Consider the following 23,625-nt stretch of genomic DNA (forward strand, 5'->3'; position numbering starts at 1 on the left):
GTAATAATTTTTTACATACAAACACAAAATTATTTTGTGTTTGTATATAAAAAATATTACGTCAGTTGCGCCATGCATACACGAGTTATGGCAGGTAAAAAAGCTGAAAAAATGCACAATTTTTTCAAACTTCTTTTCGGCTTCTTAGCTCACTTAATCTGAGAAACTATGTATGTACAGTACAGCCTATAAGAAAGCCACCATAAGACTCGTTATCAGCGGGGGTAGTACACTGACTGTGCACTTTATTAAGGAAGCAAACTTACCATCAAACACTCAGCTACCTTCACCTACAGTACAAAGGTCAAGAGCACCATGTCTGTAGGTATATGCATGCACAGTTCATTTTCCAAGTACTGCACAGCTGCAAATGCTGAGTATGGAAAGCCACATTTTTCAGTGCAGAAGAAGAAGAAGAAGGAGAAGCAGAAGCCAAAAGAAGCAACCCCCGTTCCCCTTTCCTCCAAAGAGGGGTAACCGGGGTGGCCGCAAGTATAAGTAGCCATAGATATTCGTTCTCATAATACAAGACAGCTTAACATCAATGATGCTTTTCATTGATGCGAATGCATCAAGAATGCTAATATTTATGTTTTAAAAATTATATAGTTGAAAGCGTTTAGAGAGAGACAGACAGACAGACAGACAGGCATAAATAGATAGATAGAATATTATTGAAAATGCAATAATGTTTGTCACTTAATAAATAATTATGTGAAAAAAGAGCAAACATATGTGTAAAAAACATTTTGAAAAAAATAAATGTAGCAGAAGCAGAGACTGAAGGACCAAAAAGCAAAGAAACAAGAGGGAATTGGCATTGGTAGCATCGCGCACGTCATGTGTTACCATATTCTAAATAACAGTCATCTCATGTGCAGGAGGATGACGTCACAAGGTCTCCCAAAGAGAGAAAACAAGAATAAAAAAGGTAGCTCAAGTGTGACAAATATACCCTGGTCACTCAGCTCTGCTGGCTGCAGCCAAGAAACGTTTGAATTCCCTCTATCACTAACTCAAGAGTTGCCACTGATCGCCAGCTAGGTCAATATGTGAGTTGGGCTACTCATGCAGAGACCACAGAAGTCGCATATCTTTACAAATAGTATAGTTGTGAGTAAAAGATGGAAGAAGAGCATAAGACAGTATGGATCAGTTGGGTCAAGGATTGTGTGGGTAAAGTTGAAAGTTGGAATATAAATGTGGGCGATTGTGTGTGTGTAAGCGCCAACGCAAGATCGTGCTGGCAGAGTGAGAGAAGAGTTCTGGACAAATGTGGAAGTGTGCATGGAAAAGTTTGGAAGGACTGAGAGAGTGTTTTTGATCAGTGATATGAATGGTAAAGTAGGGAATGTGAAGGTGGATGGAATAGTTAGTGAGTGGGGTGTGCCTGCTCCGATAGATGAGAATGGCAGTGCGTTAGTGGACATTTGTGCTGGGAGGGGGTTGGTGATAGCCAATACCCTCTTTAGGCATAAAATGATCCACAGGATACATGGCGAGTGATGAGAAAGGTCAGTGGTGAACTGAATGAAAGGAAGGCAATGATTGATTATGTGTGTGTGGATGAAAGGATAAGAAGATGTGTAATGGATGCAAGAGCTTATAGAGGTTGGGGGAGTGGACTTTCTGACCACTACTTGGTGGTGGCCAGAATTAGGATTCAAGTAAGATGGAGGAATAGAAGAAGGGAAAGACGAGAGGAAGGATTAGTTGCAAGGAGAGTGGAAAGGTTACAAAAGGATGAGAAAAAGGCAGAGTATAAGAGAGAAGTGGAGGAACGACTGAGCAAATATTAATTGGAGCAGATGGGGGACGTGGAAGGTGTGTGCAGGATATTTACAGAAGAAATATGTGCAGCAGTGATGTGGTGTGTGGGAGGAAGAGAAGACGGAGGGGGGTGCAAGGAACAGCGTGGTGGACTGAAGAGGTGAGACAGGCTGTGGCACAAAAGAAGAAAGCATACAATGAATGGATGAGAAATGGGGGCGTGGAAGAAGTTGAGAGGTGGAAGAGAAAGTTATATGTAGAAAGAAATAGAGAGGTGAAAAGGTTAGTAAGAGAGAATAAGAAGACAGTGGATGAGGAATTTGGAAGGAATTTGAGTGTAAAGTGGAGGGACTGTAAGAAGATGTTCTGGAAAAAGGTGAAGAGAATAAGACAGGGTGGAAGTGAGGTCAGCAGGGGAGTGAAAGATAAAAATGGTAGATTACTAGTGAAGAAGGGAGAAAAAGTGAGCAGATGGAGAGAAAACTTTAAGGAATTGTTAACATACGGGATGGAAGTAATGCGAGTATAAGTGGCTGGGGAATGGCTGGGAGAAGGAGGGAGGTAAGAAGACAGGAAGAAATCAGTAGGATAGAAGCTGTGGAAGCAATGAAGTAAGTTAAACTGGGGAAAGCCCCAGGAATTGATGGAGTGTGTGGTGAAATGCTGAAACATGGGGAGAGATAGTAGTAGAATGGATGTGGAAGATGTGCAGATTGGCCTGGGAGGAAGGTAGAGTTCCGGAGGATTGGATGTCAGGTATAATTATTCCCTTGTACAAAGGAAAGGGGAAAAAGAAGTGTATGGTAATCATAGGGGCATTTGTCTTCTTAGTATAATAGGAAAAGTGTATGGTAGGATACTTATTGACAGAGTTAGAGGAAGAACAGAGGAATTAGTTGGAGAACAGGGAGGCTTTAGGAAGGGAAGAGGTTGTGTAGATCAGATATTCATTCTTAGTTCTTTAGTGGAAAAGTTTCTAGAGAAGGGAAAGAAGTTGTATGCGGCTTTCATGGATTTGGAGAAAGCATATGACAGGGTGGATAGACAAGGATTGTGGAAAGTATTAAGAATATATGGAGTAGATGGGAAGTTGCTGAATGCTGTGAAGAGTATGTATGATGGTGCGAAGGCTGCAGTGCGTGTGGATGGTGAACTAAGTGAATTTTTCTCTTTGGAGGTTGGGTTGAAACAGGGCTGTGTCATGTCTCCATGGTTGTTCAATCTGTTCATGGGTGGGGTATTAAAAGAGGTACAAGGTAGGGTAGTAGATGTTGGAGTGGCCCTGGTGAGAGAGGATAGTGTTTGAAAACTCCCTGTACCGTTGTTTGCAGATGATACTGTGTTGTTGAGTGAAGATGAAGGGGAGCTGAAAGGCTTGGTGGATGAGTTTGGGAGAGTGTGCAAGAAACGGAATCTAAAGGTGAATGTAGGGAAGAGTAAAGTGATGGTCTTTGAGAGAGGTGAAGTCAGTGAATGTACAGCGAGGTTGGATGGTGAGGAATTGGAAAATGTGAGTACGTTTAAGTACTTGGGTAGTGTGATGAGTAAGGATGGAGGTTTGGAGGGTGAAGTGCTTGAAAGGGTACAGCAGGGAAGAAAGGTTGCTGGTTCTTTGAAAGCAGTGATAAGAAACAGGGAAGTGATCATGGAAGTGAAAAAGTTACTACATGACAGTATTGTGATACCAACTCTAACGTATGGAAGTGAAGCTTGGACATTGTTGGAAGGACAGAAGTCAAGAGTGAGAGCAGTGGAAATGAGTTATTTAAGAGGAGCCTGTGGAGTCACATGGAGAGACAGGCTGACGAATGAGGATATAAAGAAGCATTGTGGTGTGGATGTGGATTTGATAGGAAGTGTTATGAGGAACACACTGAGGTGGTTTGGCCATGTGGAGAGGATGAAGGGTGAAAGACTGGCGAAGAGAGTGTATGTGAGTGAGGTGGAGGGGGAAGAGGGAAGGGGAGGCCGAGGATGAGATGGAGGGACGGGGTGGAGAGGTATATGAGAGAGGAGGGTGTGAGTTGGGAGCAGGGCAGTGAAATGGCGAGGGACAGGACGACGTGGAGGCGATTTGTTTGTGGCCACCCCAAACGGGATTGAGACTTCTGGCAATAGAGAGATAGATAGATAGTTATTGACATACCGTACGTTAGCTCCTCATGATATTTTTCTTTAGTAGATATACTAATTTCCTAGATATGTTTTTTGTGCGATAAATGCAGGAAAACATTACTATAGAAGCCGTGAAAGCACACTGGGAGTGACAGCATTCATCACATATTTACCAGTCTCTAGCTGCACCTTGGTTTGAAAACCATATAATTTAGTTTTCTAAAAGAACAGCGCTTCATCTCCAAAATGCGGAAGAAAATCTGCAAAGTTTTTCAATGAAAATTGTACAATGTTTAAAGCTAAAATTGTGCAGAGACTAGACCGCCAGCTGAAATCCGAAGATGCCGAGGGCTCCAAAATACCGTACAAAAAGTCTTACCAACTGGGGTTTTGTGCACCCCGAACAGGGTATTCCTCTAGAATTCAGGAAAAACTTCAGTCTAGGCACTGTCCATTTTTCTATGCAACGGTTTTCCATGATCTTTATACAGCAGGTCCAGTGGGGCAGTAGACACACTTGAGTTTGTTATTATTTAAGACTAACGTATGATCTTCAGCCATGTCGTGCTACTATTTCTTAACGAAGAATCTTTACTTATTTCCTGTAACTTTATTTATTTTTATTTTGATGAACAAATACATGAAATGGATGCAAAATAAAGCTTATCGATATTTAAGGAAGGAAAGAATAATAACCGTCCCATTACAGAGATGGTTGACTAAGCCCACCAATTTTTGATACTGTTTGACTATATTACAGCCTCTCTTCCTTGTAGCAGTGAGTAAAATAATGTTATAATTTCTTCCCTCCTTTTAGTGACAAATAGGGCACATAAAATGAACGGGGTTTAGTTGACCGACTTTGATGTCGAAAATTAAATAATCTGGTGGAGAGTGGCAGTTTTTTCTTGGTTAGTGACATCGGGAACTAAGGCTGCTCATTGGTTAATGCAACACTGAGGAGCGTGGTGAATCTACAGCTCTTCTTATTTTAAGACATATTTATTTATATTTGTAAACTGCTTGCAATATAAGCAGCCAGTTTAAATGTGGAATAATTTCCTAGTCTAAAGAGGTCAAAGTTAGCTTAAAAAGTTTACCGTTATCAAAAGAAATTAAAGTTGCTATATAGTTTTATAAAACGATGAGTGACGTTTGAAGTAAATGCAGGCATGTATTATAGAGCAACGTGTGGATGTAGAAGTACACTGTGGTTGATAATTTACTTCAAACGTCACTCATCGGTTTATAAAACTTTATATTCACTTTTCTTTGATAAAGGTAAACTTTTAAAGCTAATTCTGACCCCTTTAGCTTCGGAAATTATTCCATATTTAAACAGGCATGTTTTCAAATGTCGCATGGCTGAACTTCCTGCTCGATTGAGAAGAGACTGAGGGGAGACACACCTACACCCTGCTGCTGCCTCGAGCCAAAGCTGCTGCCCCGAGCCAACTGACTGCTGCGGAACCCTGTGACGTCATGCGCAGGCTGCTCCAAAATTTGAACCATGAGTGAGACAACTGTGTTTACTTAGACTGTGTGTGATACAACATGTCCTGAGGCCCAACACTAACCCCCTCCCCCCGTTTTTTATATGCAATGGCATGCGTAAAGGAAACATTTAGAGAGAAAAAAAAAAGAGAGAGACAAATAAACTCCTGTTATACATCCCTTGAGAAAATGTCCCCAACCAAAAATCATTAGAATGTATGCTTAGTTTAATTTCTCATTCTTAATCCTGGACAGGCATACCTGGGTGAGATTCATCTGGTGATATTGCAGCACTGTATTATACACATGGTTCCTTTATCGCCAGAGCATTCTCTCTCTCAGTAACTGCACTGTGTGTGATGAGACTCTGTGTTAGGTGGGTGGGTGATGCTCTATACCTCGGTTTTCATATACTATTTACATTGGTTGGGTGATTTTCACCCAGCTATGCCTATTCTGTGAGTAATATTTTTCACTTATGGTTTTTTTTATAAAAGAGGAGCTAGCACTCTGTGTTTGGGAGATTTCAAGGATGCAGGCAAGAAGTATAAAATAAGGACAAAAAAAGTATTTACTCATGTATATAATTAGCTATCAACTATCGAACGTGGTTGCTTTTTTTTTTTTTAATGATCTCAGGATTTTTCTTTACATTGCTACCTTTCATTAAATTTTCTTTAATACTTATATCAGTGTGAACAAGAGAGGTTATCCCACACTCATACCAAGTTTCATGAATAAATATTGATTAGAACATTTTCTTTTCTTCCAGGACTAGGTGAATAATACCCTGGTATGCCTGTGGTGTTACTAAAAAGGACCTATGCCTATCCAGGGTTAAATCTGTTGACACCAAGGATAAGGTTTGTATAGTATTAAAAAAAAAAAAAGTGGCAAAGAAAAGCCGTCTTAATGTTACTGTATTGGAAGAAGGCTTGGATTGTTCAGTTTCTCCTCTAATAGGGAACTATTACAAGGAAATTTTAACTAATAACAGGAAATTAATGCCTTCTCAGATTTTAAGGAGCTAAGAAGAGTACTAATCTCTTCTTTAGGTACAGGTTTAGCAGTCCCTGATGTAGGTTTCCCAGCCAGTTGGTTAGTGGTTCTTTTCCTTATTTCAGCCTTTTGTTTACTTTCAGCAAGCTTTACTGTTCCTTGCAAATATTTACAGAGTTGCATTAAGCCCTCCTCAATCTCCTCACAGGAAAAATCATACTTTTGGTACCTACCATACAAAGCATCCTTGGTTCTAGGTAGAAGCTTTAAGGACACAATTCTAGAAAGCACCCAATTTGCTGCTTTAACATAAGTATATAAAGCATTTAAATTACAACTCACTGCAATCCAAAAATTATGCAAGGACTCAAAATCATGTTTAGGTATGGGTAATTTAATTGGGACCTTGAGTAACTGGGTAATGGCCTGCTCCTTGTCTTCATTAGTCTATCGAATGAAAGTCAAAGCCGCCTCATAATTGTTTTCTTCAACAGGTAATTCCCTTATCAACTTAAAAGGCGTCCCCTTGACCTGCCCTAACAGGAGAGTTTACTCACGTTATGGAGGTCTGCTCTGTCATGGACTAAGTATTTAAACTGATCCCAGAAGGATCTCCAATTTTGCTCCCTATCAAACTCTGGGAGCGTAATTTGTGGTAGTGCAGCTTTACTCTGCAGTTCCACAACTTGTGTTTCTGCGGTAGTATTAGCCAATTTTGACTCAAACAGCATCACAATTGTTATATATACCTGTCACAGGGGCATGTGAATATGACTTAAAAATGCTTGGATGTTGCTTGAATATAGAGACAAGGGATTGACTTGTGAAAATCAAGCAGTAAGTTTTACTTTATGCCGGCTTACTTCACCGATTCTCTAAGGACGAGAATTTATAAACTTTCTCAACAGTACACAGCAGAAACTAATTACTCATGCATGCTGTATGTTAGTACTGTTAGCCTCTTGAGAAAGTGACTCCACCCCTGACAACCAGTAACTAATGCTATTAATGATAAACAGGTTCTTACCGGTGGATTAACTCCTGGCTGGCACAACGGATTTAAGCTTGATACAAAAGAACTGGCCTGACTACCAGTTATGAATAATGTAAAGTGTTTGTGCAAACTAGGAGTGGCAACTAAAATAAGCTTAATGTGGAGAAATAAAACACAAGTTTAACTACATTAAGCTCAAAGAAAAAGGACTGTAAATTTATTAATTACAGTGAAATAAGTTTACGTTACATGAGTCTCAAAAATTAGTTCAAAATACTTCGTAACAAGGAGAATACACTCACTCGCTCATTCAAAAGCTAAATACTTAAACCTAGAAAAAACGAAAAGAAATACTGGTCAGTGGAGGGGAGCTGAGCGAAATGAACTGGGCACCTGTGCAGGACATCAGATGCTGCAATTCACTAAACCCACTTCACCAATTCACCGTCTAGGTGGAGATTTCAGGAACTCGCTGTACAACGGCGGTGCTGCCTTACGCTGGGCACAAACGATCCTACTCTCGCGACGATCCAAACCTGACTAACTTCAAACTATGAAAGAGGCAGGGGCCGGAAGTAGGGCATGGCCTAGCTTCAACGGTCAACGGAGAGAAAGTGAGCGATATATGCTCACAATAAATCACTCAGTGAAGGCACTAACGTCATGCATAAGAATGATCACTTGTGAAACAGTGAAAAATATCCTGGAAACCATCCGATCGGAGTAGATACGAGGACGGTTGAACTGAGTGATGCCCAGTGGGAAACCACTTGAATTAGGTAGTATGTCACAAATTTATAAATACGCTCGCGCGAATTCGTGACAATACCTCCAATTTACTTTCAAATTTGGTAGTCTCCGACTCCAAAAGATCTTTATCATCATCTTTCACTATTGCTGCTTCTAAATTAACGTAGGTTTCTTCATACTTAGTCCACCTGTCTTTTAGTATGTTCAAAAGACTATTTAATTTCTCCCTTGACTGAGGTGTTTCGTCTAATAATTTTCTGCAATCATTTATGGCTCTCGTTAGCCATCCTGCCTTACCACTGGATGACCTCTGTAACAAGGAAATTGGCAATTTTGACTGATTTCTAATTTATTTGAATTACCATTATTTAAATTTAATTTCTAAACACAAATTTATCTGAGCTCGGTAGCTATAAATCATTTTTAATTTTGACGAGTGGAGGGGTGGAGTTTAGGGTATTAAACCTATTTCCCTGGGTTGTTAAATCACTCGGGTTATGTTTTCATCCCAAACTCATTTTCCAAAATAAACTAAATTTCCCTGAACTCGGAATCAATTGGTATCTTAATATAGCATTGGACCACCCATAACCTGTACAGCTTAGAATTCTTCTTTCTTTAGTTCAATGTAATTTATAAATTTCGCCAGAACCGCTTTTCTGCCATGATGATTCCAGTGTATACCATCGGCCTTTAGAATTGCCTGGAAGGGTTATGGATTAAAGTGGATAAAATACTTTCCTTCACATATCCTCTGCAACTTCCTATTTACGGCCCTGCTAACTAATTTATACATACGTAACAAACTGGTGAACCACATGGCAGATTTCTAGGCTCAAGAAGGGTTATGGTTACCAAGGATTTACATGAAACTTCAATGGCTCCTACCACGGCCAAAATGTTTTCAACAGCTTCATTAACTTCCACGTCTTCATAACTATCATTTCCTACCAGGAAAAGGATAGTACGATCATGCTTCCAGTCCGGCAAGGCATTTAGCCGCCCATCATCAGAAAAGGAACTTGCCCTTCCGCCAGGAGCCCTGTAGATACATATTTCCATGTCCGCTACCTCTACGGAACATAGAAGAAAACTATGTCCCACAAACCCGACCTTGAACTCATCTAACGCCTCTGCACACAATATGTTTCCTCATTCGGCGCAATGTCTGAAATTTTATACACTCTCTTTTCTGACGAGTGTTAGTCTAAACACAACCAATACTAAATATAAAAAATAGAAGTCGCTTAGGAAATTAGGGTATAGTTAATACTCTAACTCACCAGTAATTATCTCCTTATATCCTAGCTAGTCCCCTAGGTTTGGCCAAATCATAAAGGTTACTTAGCTAGACAGTGTGAATAACAGATGACGACGGGCGTGAGATCTCGGTCGATTTGTCTGGGCCTTCCCAAACGTCCTAGGTGTGATTTTTTTACAAGGTGCTGCTCGAACAAGTCTTAGGAACAGAGTGAAAAAATGGCAATTCTCTCTTCCCTCATAGGATTCAGAGATACCAACTATTTATTAATTACAATAAGCTAAATACAGTGAATTACTTCACGAAATATGCAAGGTAAATCCAATTTAATCTAATCTTAGTTTTAAATCAAACTAAAGCCAAATATGCCTCTCATCCGTCATTTAGTGGTTCCTGTGTTTCTCCAGCTGGTCATCGTCTCCATGACTTTGCCAATAACCATCATCTGCATCCTTTCCCCACTCCTCATCCTACTCATGTTGGGAGATGCCCTCTCGATCTCGTCCGAGTTAGCAACGTGGTACAACATGCTGTCACTGTTGACATTGTTCCTACTCCTATCTCTGACCATAATGCCATCCTTGCCATATATTTTATCTCCATACTACACTCCCAGCACCCCATGTCATGAAATATCCCTATTCCTCTGCAACGCAGCTTCAAGAACATGCTAACCACCTGGTTTGCCAGTCATTCGTTAACCACATCAACTGAACCTTACATCTCCCTACTTTTTATGATCATTATGTGCTGCAAGTCAGTCACACGAAATCCTCTGCCCGCCAGGCTGGAGAGTGGGCAAAGGCTATCTCTATGTGAAGGCCTGGGTGTGAAAGTGATGACGTCACAGGATAAGTCGGACCTCAGCACTATCGCTCTTGCTACTTATCTCGTTCCTTTGTCTTACATTTATTGACTACCTCCTTATACCTATTTCTCTGCCAGCATTTACCTTAAGCAAGTATGATAATATTTTTCATTAGGTTAAGTAACACCGACAATGTAAGAGAAATTAATAATGCTACTGAAGCTTAGTATATTTATTGTAGGAAGTGATAGCAATGGTTATATAACTACTGTATGTAAAGAAACACAGAACTTTACAAAACAGAAACAGTCTTGTCATATCTAGTTTACTCTGACAAAACAGATAAAAAAGACAACAAAAACTTCTATCGTGTGATTTAAGTCAGAGTTGGTATCATCTAGAATATGTAGGGATGCCACCAGCTTATTTTAAGGTATTTCAGAATTATCACTATTTTTGACTCGGTGAACGGTGTACGTATACATTTAAAATAAGCTAATCAAAGGAGAAACATTAGAGAATAGGTTAACAAAGTTAGAGATGGAAAATGCATAGCCGTAAGAGAAGAATTAAGAGTAAAAAAAAAAAATCAAAACTTTAAAGAAAGCGAGTCATCAATTCTTTGGGCGATCGTACATGGCATGTCAAGTATATTCATGTAAAATTATCTCAAACAGATGGAAATACAATGGTGTGTAATTCACGATTAACACTTTACTGTCGACATTATGATTGTACACCCGAAAGCAATATTTCTCCCCCCCCCCTCTTACCCCCGCAATACCAAACCCGTTGCAGTCGCGGGGGGCATCTGGGGTCTGGGGCTGGGGCCTGTTTGGGGTGGTAGTGACCAGCTTCCGCCGTCCTTGGGCCTCAGTTCTTGACCCTACTAATTTTGTTTGGTCTTTTTTCTTCTCTTCCTTCTATTATCTTCTCTCCTTCTCACCTTCCTAAGGTGTGAGAGCCGTGCTGATGGAATGCAGGGCTGTCTCTTTTGTGTCAGTCGTGAACGGACTCAGGGAACTATGGGTACGATAGGCGTTTGTCTCTTTCCCCCTCACTCCTGACGCGAGCTCTCAGGAGTGGACCAGTTTATTTCCAGCGTTGTACAGCCGCCATCAAAAGAAAGGACCCAGGCCTTGTCGATGCAATGGTCAGGAAACCAAAAATGTTCCGGTGTTCGGACACAGCTTCAAACCCCCTCCCCTCCTCCTCCCTCCAGTATCAACTACCACCACCTCCCCTGTTCTGAATGTAGTTCACTCCTTTGCTTCGCGGCTTGAAGCACACACACACAATCCACCCCCCCACACACACACACGGAGAGAGAGAGAGAGAGAGAGAGAGAGAGAGAGAGAGAGAGAGAGAGAGAAAGAAATGTATAATTAGTAAGGAAAGAAGACTGGCCATAACGAGCTTGACTCAGTTCTGCTAAAAAGAAACACCCGTTCTGTCTTCTACTGTTGTGCATCAGTGTAACTGATGTAATGCAGTAAGTAAAAATATTTGTGTCACGGGTGAAACATGTTCTACCCTAAACTAAATAAAAGTCAGGCAGTGGCAGGAATAAAATGGCAGTTTACTTCATGAAAGAACTAGTGTTTGGCGAGTGTCTCTCTGTTATTAAGTATGTTTTTTACGTCTTCCTGATTGGGAAAATCGTATTTCCATTATGCTAAATAAACCCATCTGGCAGTTACAATCATGCATTACCAATTATTTAATATGAACTGGTAATTCCGATTAATGTGAAAATAATATTTCAGAAACTGACTGCCTCACTTTCATTCTGTTTATTCTGCTTTTTTGTCTTTCACTTTTTCATCTATAGAAAGAGTTTATTCTCATATATGCTGAATAAAATCGTCTCCCTTTAGCAGGAGCGCAAAAGTAATCGATGTGAAATGATAACTGAGAAACTGTCTGTTTGTCCTTCCTTCTGTCGACCATCCCAGTGTCTATCACATCTACGAAAGGAGTCTGTTAGCATTTAGTCTGAATCATGTCATTTGGTGAAGCCAAAAATGAAATAAGTCAACATGACTCAGTAATCCAAAGTCTGACGCTATTTGTCCTTTTATCTTACTTGGGAGACAATTTTCTTCCGAAGATGGATTTAATCGTCTGTCTTTAGCAAGAATAAAATAGCATACGTCCTGAATATCAAATGGCGTGAGTCTGTGTGATTCCTTTTCCTTGCGGGAATAGTATATACTCGTATTCATCTTGTCTTACTAAATGTGTTTGTTGATACTGAGAATGAAATTTTAACAATGTCCAATCTCTCCAAGGCATATGCCTGTCTTTCCGTCAGTCTCTCAATCTCCCTGTCAGTCTCTGAAGATGACTTCTGTCCAGCAACATGGTTTGCTGCCAGACAGAATTCCGTGAGCTTGAATGTTTTTTTTTTTGTTTTTTTTTTTTATGTGTCCAACTCTGGGCAAAGGCTTCAGGGCCTATATCTCGGGGGCAGTAGTCTATCCCAAGGCCCAGTAGTCCTCCTACACCTCCACATGTCACCACTTCGGCGCTAACACCCACCGTCCGTAATGAATACATGCTAGGGCTGTCTCATACAGGACTGGTGTATTGGTATTAGCGGGGGTATTTTTACGACATGTCGGCGGGTCATCTGGTAGATCAGGAGAGTCTGCTTTTTAATGAAATTCAAATCCTTAAACTGTTCCCTGCCCCAGCCGAGATTCGAACCTGGGTCCATCAGGACATGTGAAGGAATATATTACAATAATTTACATTTGAAGCCAATATAACGTTCATTCCTCTTCCCATTGGGCTCATTTACTATGTTACTGTGCAGTCGGAATTTTTTTATGGGCCTACAATACGTATCACATTCACGAGCATTAATTTCTGCTCAGGGTTGCCCTCTCCTATCCTGTATGCCGAGGGAAAAGGGGAGGGGGGGGGTGACAAAACGGGCTTCAGCCGCGTCTTTCCCAGCTCCCAACCCTCAACTATACCCCTCCCCAACGCAATCCCCACCATTCATTCTGAACTGGCAGTTGCGTGTCAACTTGACCTTATACTTAACCCTCATGGTCACACCACTAATGCACAAACATAAAACACTAGGGTATGTAAAAAGTATATATCCTTAACTATCAACAAGTTGCAGAAAGAAAAAAATATTTATAATGGTGACTGTAACATAAAAACATTAAGAACGGCCATCCCTGGCCTCGTGCTTTGAGCACAATTCTTTCACCACACACACACACACACACACACACACACACACACACACACACACACACGTGGAGAAGCACATACGCACGCACCCATGCACGTACTCTCTCTCTTTCTCAGTGTGTGTGTGTGTGTGTGTGTGTGTGTGTGTTGGAAGAAGTGTGCTCAACGCACGAGACCTGTGATGGCCGTTGTTTAATTTTACTGTTAACGCAACAAACATTAATTTCTTGCTGCAACGAGTTGATAGTTAAGTATAAAAAAAATATTTAACTTTTTACATACCCTAGTGTTTTATGCTTGTGCATTAGTATTGTGACTATGAGTATAAGGTCAGCTTGACATGTAACTGCAAGTTAATAATGACGGGTGGGGATTACGCTGGGGAGGGGTATGGTGGAGGGTTGGTAGCTGGGGATGAGACGGCTGGAGCTCTTTTCGTCCTCCCCTTCCCCTTTTCCCTCGGCATACAGGGGTAAAAAGGGGGCAACCCTGAACAGAAATTAGTGCTCGCGAGTGCGATACGTATGATATAATTCTGACTGCACAGTAACACAGTAAACGAGCGCAAAACAAAAAGGAATGAACGTTATATTGGCTTCAAGTGTAAATTACTATAATATATTCCTTCACATTCTAGCTCACTTGGAATAATTCTATCTGGCAGAGAACCATGTTGCTGGACAGAAGTCATCTTCAGGGAGTTACATCGGGATACAGAAAAACTGACGGAAAGACAGGCATATGCTTTGGAGAGCTTCGACATTGTTGTTACTTTATTCATATTATCAACAAACCCACTGAGTAAGACAAGATGAATACGAGTATAAACTATTCTCTCAAGGAAAAGAAATCACACAGACACACGCCATTAGAGATTCAGGATATGTGCTATTTTATTCCTGTTAAAAGCAGACGATTATATCCATCATCGGAAGAAAACTGTCTCTCAAGTAAGATAAATAAAGAGACAAACTGACTCTGGATTACCGTACTGATTAATGTTGACTTATTTCATTTTTGGCTTCACGAAATGACATGATTCAGACTAAATGCTAACAGACTCCTTTCGTAGATGTGATAGACACTGGGATGGTCGACAGAAGGAAGGACAAACAGACAGTTTCTCAGTTATCATTTCACATCGATTACTTTTGCGCTCCTGCTAAAGGGAGACGATTTTATTCAGCATATATGAGAATAAACTCTTTCTATAGATGAAAAAGCGAAAGACAAAAAAGCAGAAAAAACAGAATGAAAGTGAGGCAGTCAGTTTCTGAAATATTATTTTCACATTAATCGGAATTACCAGTTCATATTAAATAATTGGTAATGCATGATTGTAACTGCCAGATGGGTTTATTTAGCATAATGGAAATACGATTTTCCCAATCAGGAAGACGTAAAAAACATACTTAATAACAGAGAGACACTCGCCAAACACTGTAGTTCTTTCATGAAGTAAACTGCCATTTTATTCCTGCCACTGCCTGACTTTTATTTAGTTTAGGGTAGAACATGTTTCACCCGTGACACAAATATTTTTACTTACTGCATTACATCAGTTACACTGATGCACAACAGCAGAAGACAGAACGGGTGTTTCTTTTTAGCAGAACTGAGTCAAGCTCGTTATGGCCAGTCTTCTTTCCTTACTAATTACACATTTCTGTGTGTGTGTGTGTGTGTGTGTGTGTGTGTGTGTGTGTGTGTGTGTGTGTGAAGCAAAGGAATGAGCTACTGTACGTTCAGAACAGGGGAGGTGGTGGTAGTTGATATTGGACAGAGGGAGGAGGAGGGGAGGAGGTTTGACTCTGCATCCAAACACCAGAAAATTCTTGGTTTCCTGACCATTGCATCGACAAGGCCTGGGTCCTTTCTTTTGATGGCAGCTGCACAATTCGGCTCACCATGGCCAATAATGAATTTACCCCCCTAAGTCAAGGTGTAACAGGAGATGCTCCTTCTAAACCTTCTCCCAGTCAGGTGGATTCCCCCTCCCCTTCTTTTCCGTCCCTTGCCTCCTCTTCCTATCATTCTATTTCGTCTTCTCCCCTCCCCCCTCTCCTTCCTTCTTCCCTCTTTCCTAACCCCCCCCCCTCAATATCTTCAATTTACGGGCGCCAACATGGACGAATTATTTCAACCTCCTACCTACGGCTAACGATCTCACTCTCCATATCTGTCTTCGACAAATAGGTCCTGATGTCACATTCTCTGCACGACCTAATGACGAACGACTCCTGACTATTCAAACTGCTGCGCAAGCTGAGATGGTATTATCACATACTGATCCCTCTGGTCACCCTTTCACTGCGAAGCCAGATGTCCTGGAACTCTACCATCGGAACTGTTCCGATCCCGTCCATAGGTGACCGCAGGTTTTCTGAATGTTCTGCTGAGATCCAAGCAATCTTGTCTGCTCAGCACCTTGCTGTACTTTCTGTTCAGTGCTACACGCTTCCCCATCAGGGGTGTTGCAAATATTCGCCAACATAGCAAAGATAATCTTCAAGGGTCGCGACCTTCCCCCCTCTGTTATTGTTGGTGGTACATTACTTTCGGGTCAAGGAATACACACCTCGTCCTCGACAGTGTTCTTCCTGCTGACGATATGGTCACTCAGCTAAATACTGTAGGTCAGAGGCGGTCTGCCCTGCCTGCACTCAACCCGGCTACACCTTCTCAGCTGAGATACAAATCTGCCCGAAATGCCTCGCCCCGGAAATGTCAGGTCTACATCTTTAAAACTTAAGTCTCCAGGATTTGCTGAAAAGAATGTCTCTCCCTCTGTGCAGCCCATCAACGTGCCCGTGATTTAGGATTCTCTTCCCGTACCATTTATGCTTGAATGGCCCGTCCTGTCTCAACTACCTCTGCTGTCTCTCAATCCCACCCGACTGCAACTATCACAACCTCTAACTCCCTTTCTGCACCAACTTCCCTATCTGATACACCAGCTCCCTTAGCGTCGCCAGTCTCCAGCTCCTCTACTGTCTTAGCCTCTTTTCCTGTCTCTGCTCATACCTCCTCCTTACCTATCTCTCCATCTATCACTGTTGTCTCTTCTCACTCTGTATCTGTTCTCCCCTCTTCCTCCTCCCCTTCTCCCCTTTCTTGTTCTACTCCCTACTTTCAGGCCTCTCCTGTTTTTTCTTCAACTGCTTTTTCTGCTCTAGACTCCTCCACTCCTACCTCCTCCCTGTTGCCTTTATTATCTACTCCTCTCTCTTCCCCTCATAGCCCTTCCCGTTCTACCGCTCCCCCTCACTCTGCATCTTCTCACCGTCAGCAACCACTCCCTCTGCCACAAGGTGGTGCCTGCCATCCGTCTCCCTGTGGTAAACATGGGCTGCCCTCCACCACTTCAGATGCCAAGGGTTCCAGAAAACCCTCATATTCTTCCCTGGCTCGTAAGATGCATGCCGCCCGTCCCTCGCTTTCTGCGACGTCTGCTCCAATGAAGATCCCTGTCTCGACTCCACGGCCTGGTCCCATCCCTTGCTTAACTCCGCAAGCCACGTTACACCTGTTCTGGCTCCCCTGTCGACACCCCAGACAACATTCCATACAGATGCCGAGGGTGAAACCCTTACTGACATCATGGATTTTCTGGCAACTCCTTTACAGGACCCCATTAGTCCCGAAATCATGCTTCATAAGGCTGAAGTCCATTCGACTCCTGATCTCCCTCCTACTCCCCTCCCTCCTTCCCCTCCTGCCTCCCTCTCTTCTTGTTCTACTCCCTCTCTTTCATCCCTCGTTATGCCACCGGGCTATAGTGACTGTCCCGCTCATCTGCCTCTTCCACCCCCTGCTCCTATTCCTACTATCGTACCAACTCTGTGATGTATGGTACTCATCCCTTGTAGATTTTGTTTCCTGGGTATTATATTTTATTATTTGTAATCTTTCTTAGGTTTTTACTTGTCTTTGGTTTTTTACTTGTCTTTGGTTTTACTTTTATTCGGTGTTGTTGACTTTAGTATGTCTATTTTACAGTGAAGCCTTTGAAGTTTTATGGCCAATCGTAACGACCTTCATTATCTTCTTTCGGTTCACCGTCCATCCTTAGTCTTTTTACAAGAACCCCGTTTGTCTTCCACTCCAGTACCCATACCTAACTATTGTTTCTTCCTGTTTCAGCTCTCTTAGTCCACTACACAGTTCCTCTTGAACGTCTGTACCTTCACACCACGGTTCCATGTCATTTTATTTGCGTTTTTCTCGGCCGTTGGATTACAATGGTTTTCATTTATTTCTCTCCCTCCCAGCCTATTGATTTTCCTGCCTTATCTCATTTATTGTCCCAGTTACTCACCCCAATTTTATTGCTGGGAGATTTTAACTGTCACCATGCTTTATGGGGTGATGCCGTTACTAATTCTCGTGGCCGCTGCCTTGAGTCTTTTGTTCTTCAAATTGATTTATCTTTATTGAATATGGGAGCTTCAATGCATTTTGGTGCTAGAACTCCTAATTTCTCCTGCCTGAATCTCTCTTTCTGTTCTCTTACTCCTTCTTTAGATTTTCATTGGTCTGTTCTTTCTGAAGCTGTATATAATGATCAATTTCTTATCCAACTTACTCTTACTTCATATTGTTCTGTACTCAGACCTCTTCGGTGGTGTTTCCCGAAGGCTGACTGGCTGTCTTTTACTTCTTTAACGGTTCCTTCTGTACCCCTTTCTTCCTTCCCTATTGTTTTAGATATGCTCACCTTTCTTTTACTGCTTTAGTTCTGAGTGCAGCTTTGACTGCGATTCCTAGGTCGTCTCATCCTTTTACTTCTAAATGTATGCCTTTGGTGGGATTCTGATTGTTCTGTGGCAATCTATGTTAAATGTGCATGTTGGAAAAGGTACCTATGTAAACGTAACACCCCAGATGAACAGAATGCATTTTCTGTTGTTTAAAAAAGGCCCGTGCTTTTCCCATATGACTGTTAAACAGGGTAAATGCTGTAGCTGGATATTGTACATTTCCAGTATTACTGTCAGTACGCTCATTGCTGCTGCCTGGAAACGCATGCACAAAATAGCCGGAAAGCATCTTCCCATGCCTTCCCCTGTCGTCCATTTGGATGGGGAGTCAGTTGCAAATGCTCATCTAGTTGCTAATGGCTTTGGTCTTCATTTTAGTAATGCTAGTAACGGCTCCCATCTCTCACATGAAATCCATGCCCTCAACGCTACTTCTACACGTACGCCTGTTGTCTTCCGTCTGTCGTCTAGTCAGTCGTATAATGCACCTTTCACGCTCCATGAATTGTCCTCTGCCCTTCGCCTTTGTAAGAACACTTGCAAGGGTCCTGATGGTATACACTATAATATGCTCCGTCACCTTTACCCCCAGGCCCTGGCCTTATTATTTGCTATTTATAATCATATCTGGACAGAGGCTGTTTTTCCACTCTCTTTCGTACTGCCATCATTCGTCCGTTTCTTAAGCCGGGAAAGCTAGGCCAAGCTCCTTAAGATTATCGCCCAATTACTCTTGCTAGTTGTCTCTGCAAATTGTTTGAAAGTATGATAAATCATCGCCTTATGTGGCTCCTAGAATCCAAGCAACTTTTGTCATCACAGTTTGGTTTTTAAAAAGCTTGTAGTACCTTAACTCCCCTCCTAAATCTAGGGACTTATGTCCGCTCAGCCTTTGCCATTCACCAATATGTTGTTGCAGTGTTCTTTGACCTTGAAATGACACAGCCTGACGCCACCATATTTTATGCACAATTAGCTCTTGTGGTATTGATGGTAACATTGGTGTTTTCTTAAAGAATTTTCTATCAGCTCGTTCCTTTAGTCAGTGTTCAGCATACTTATTTGGATCCATTCTCACAATATGAAGGTGTTCCCCAAAGCAGTGTCCTTAGCACTACTCTCTTTTTATTAGCTATTAATGGGATTGTTTCTTGTCTCCCAGTTGGGGTTCGCTCTTCTTTATATGTAAATGTCTTTGCAATATATGCCTCAAACTCTGATATCTCTGCCCTTGGTGCTCTTATTCAAAGTGCAGGTTCCGCTGCAGCCTTAGAATGGGCTACTTTACATGGTTCCCGGTTCCCTACTCTTAAGTCTCATGCCATTACTTTTACTCTCTCTCGTCTCATTTCTCAACCGCCTCTTTTTCTCTATGGCTCTCCTCTCCCATACAAAACCCTTGCTTCCTTTCTCGGTCTTCTTTTCGACTCTTGTCTTACTTAAAAGGATCATATTACCTCCTTGAAAATTTCAGCTTTGAAATGCCTCCGTCTCTTACAAACTGCCTCATGTATCGTGGGGTGCTGATCGAACTACTCTCTTTCGCCTCCATATTGTTCTCGTTCTCTCCAAACTTGATATTGGTTGGCAAGTTTATAATTCCGCTTCAGACACTGTCCTCAGACAACTTATTCTGTGCATCATCACGGTCTCCATCTGGCTCTTGGCGCTTTTAAATCTTCCCCAGTTGAGAGTCTCTATGCTGAATCAGGAGTTCCTTTACTTTTCCGCCGTCATGCTTTACTCTCTCTTCGTACCTATGTTAAGTTGCACTTTTTTTTTCCTAATACCTCTTCTCTACCTCCTCCCAGTCCTAACTTTGACACGTTTTCCTCACATCCTAGGTCAATCCACCTTTTGCAGTTCGAGTACATACTCTCCTTTTGCACTCCTTCCTTGCTGTTAGTAATGTTTTTTTCTTTTCTTTCCGCACATGTCCTTTTCCCTCGTGGCTACTTCGGCAACCCCACATTTGTCCTTCCGTTTTCTCTTATTCCAAGTCCAATTCTTCTTCATTCATTCTCCGTCCTCAGTTCTCCAACCATCTCTACTGCCACTCCTCTGCAGTCCCTATATACACTGATGGTTCAAAAAACCCTGCAAGTGTTGGGTTTGTGGCTCTCTTTCCTGACACCTATTATCGATTTAGCCTTTCTGCTTATGCGAATGTTCTAACAGCAGAGTTATATGCCCTCTTGTTTGCACTGTGGTATATTTTTCGTGTCTCCTTTCCCTCATTTGTGATATTCTCTGATTAATATAGTGCTCTGTCCCTTCTTCAGTCACCTTCTGCTTCTTATCCTTTAGTCCTTTGTATCTTGGAATGGATGTTCCGTATCTCTTCTTGTCGTAAAACAATCCAGTTCTATTGGGTTCCAGGACATGTGGGCATTGTGGGCAATGAATGTGCTGATCGATCGGCTTGCACCGCTCTTGCCAGAGCTGCCTCTCCTTCCTTCCTCAACCCAGTCTCTGATTTTCTTCCTGCCCTATCTTCCTTCCTTCGACACCAGTGGCAGTCATGCTGGGAATCTGTCAATAATAATGAATTCCGTGTTGTTAAATCCCTCATTTCTCCCTGGTTGACCCCTTATCACCGTAATAGGAGATGGAAGACTGCTATAGATCGTCTTAGAATTGGTCATACTAGGCTTACCCACTCTTATTTGACGTCTATTGACCGCCATCCCCTCTGTACTCACTGCAATACCATCCTCTCTGTTAGCTATGTTTTCCTTTATTGTCCTCCCCCCTGTGGCGGGGGGGACACAATCTGGCCTCACTATGGGGTGGTACTACTACTCTGCGGCCAGGTTGTGTTAGGAAGAATACTGCCACCGTATTCCCTGCGTGTCGTAAAAGGCGACTAAAAGGAGCGGGGTGAGGGGACTAGGGACCCCCTTCCCTGAAAAGAGACAGGCCGGAGAAACGGATGGGTGACTGAGTTATTCCCGTACCCTGAAGACTGAGTCTATGAATGTGCTTGAATGTAGTACGATTGAGGCTAAAAGAGTGGAGAATGTTTATGAGAAGAAAGTTGGATGTGCTAGCTTTGAGTGAAAAGAAGATGAAAGGGAAGGGTGAGTTTATGTTTCGAAGTGTGAATGGAAGATTGTCTGGTGTTGATAGAGGAAGGGCATGAGAAGGTGTGGCCTTGTTAGTGAGTCCGGGAGTACAGCAGTGTGTGATTGAATGGAAGGAGGTGTCATCGAGACTGATGTGGGTGAAAGCGAAATTTGAACGTGAGTTGTGGGTGTTTGTGAGTGCGTATGGGCCTGGTGGTGAAAGGGATGAAGAAGAGAGGGAGTCTTTCTGGAATGATGTTGATGAGTGTCTGCAGAGTTTTGGAGCGAATATGAATGTGGTAATGATGGGAGATCTGAATGCTAGAGTGGGAAATGTAGCAGTTGAAGGTGTAGTTGGATGCATGATGTGCCTGGAAGAAATGAAAATGGGGAACGAATGATAGGGATGTGCGTTGAGTGAGAGCTGGTGATTGGAAATACCCTGTTTGAGAAGAAAGATATTTATAAGCATACATGGGTGAGACAGGATGGTGGAAGGGTTGTTGACAGAGCATTGATGGACTATATGGTTGTGTCCAGGAATGTAATAGGAAGATTACTGGATGTGAGAGTTCTGAAAGGGGAGGGTGGAGGTATGTCTGACCACTGCCTGGTGGAGGGGAAGTTAAGAGTAGGTAAGAGATGGGTGAGAGCAAGGAGAGTTGGGTGTGGCAGGGAGGTTTTGAAAGTGAGTTGGATAAAAGAGAGAAAATGATAGAGTATCAAGAGAAATTGAAAGATGAGTGGAATGCAGTGAAAGATCAGGAAAATGGCAGTGTGGAGGAAGAATGGCAGTTGTTTAAGAGTGCTGTGGTGGGGCATGCAGAAGAGGTGTGTGGTGTGAGACGTGTGGGTGGTGGTGTAAAAAAAGGAAGTGAATGGTGGTGTGAGGAAGTAAGTATGGCTGTAGCTGAGAAGAGACATGCATATGAAGTGCGGCTGCAGAGGAAGGATGAAGTGTCATATGAGTGGTATAAGGAAAAGAGAAATAGGGCGAGAAGGGCTGTGCGTGATGCTAAAGTGGCAGCAGATGAGAAGTGGGGTAGGCGGTTGACTGAGAATTTTCAACAGAATAAGAAAATGTTTTGGAAGGAGGTGAAAACGGTGCGAAAGGGAGAGTCTGGGAAGGAAGAGCGAGTAAAAGAAGAGGATGGAAGGATGTTAATTGAGATGATGCAGTAAGGAAGAGATGGGCAGAGTATTTTGAAAGATTGTTAAATGTAGAGGAGGAAACGGTGGCTGAGATTGTGGCGGATGGAAGGGTGCAAGGAATAAATGTGTTGGGAGAGTTGAATGATTCTTTAATCACGAAGGAGGAAGTGCAGGGGGCAGTAAAGGAGATGAAAAAAGGGAAAGCTGCAGGTATCGATGGGTGTGCTGTGGAATGCCTGAAAGGTGGTGGAGCAACTATTGTTGACTGGTCAGTAAGATTATTGAATGTGTGCTTTCTGAAAGGTATGGTGCCAATTGACTGGGCAAGTGCTTGCGTGGTCCCATTGTATAAAGGTAAGGGTTATAAGTATGAATGTACTAGCTTTAGGGATATAAGTCTGTTGAGCTGTTAGCTATAATTTATAAGAGTCATGTGTGCTCTCAGCTTGAATATTGCTCACCCTTGTGGAATGGTTGTGGAGAGGTTGCATTAAGACAACTAGAAAAAATTCAGAATAAAGCCGTTAGAATCGTTAACAACCCTGCCATTACATATAAACTACCTCCCCTGTAAGTAAGAAGGAATGTTGCCTCCCTTGCATTATTTTACAGATATTTTTTTTGGCAAATGCTCAGACGAAGTTGCGTCCATGGTGCCACCTCTCCATGCCTTCCCTCGTGCTACACGGGCATCTGGTAGCGCTCATGACTGGAATGTCACTCAACCATATTGGAGAACTTCTGCCTATCAGAATTCTTTCATTCCCCGAACTGCATCTCTCTGGAACTCGCTTCCCCAGAGTTGTTTTCCTCCAAATTTCAACCCACAACTGTTCAAGTCTAACTGTTACAGATATTTTATGAACAGAGGACACCAGTAATCTGGTGTATGGATTATTTTTTTTTTTACCCATTTGTTTTTCCTTCCTCCGTTCTGTTATTTATTTAAAAAAAAAAAAAAAAAAAAGGGTATATGACAGTGTTAATTAAGAGAGTTAGAGAGGGTACAGAAGGAGTGATTGGTGTTGAGCAGTGTGGCTTTAGGGGAGGGATATGGGATGTGTGGATCAGGTGTTCGCTGTGAGACAAGTGTGTGAAAAGGACTTAGTGAAAGGCAAGGATGTGTTTTGGGGCATTCATGGATTTAGAGGAAGTGTATGATAGAAGTGATAGGGAGGCTTTGTGGACTGTTTTAAGATGGTATGGACTTGATGGTAGGTTACTAAAAGGGGTGAAAAGTTTTTATG

This window comes from Coenobita brevimanus, chromosome 84 (genome assembly GCF_032717465.1).
Source record: "Coenobita brevimanus isolate Jiangsu-jjx chromosome 84, ASM3271746v2, whole genome shotgun sequence".
NCBI classification, from domain to species: Eukaryota; Metazoa; Arthropoda; class Malacostraca; order Decapoda; family Coenobitidae; genus Coenobita; species Coenobita brevimanus.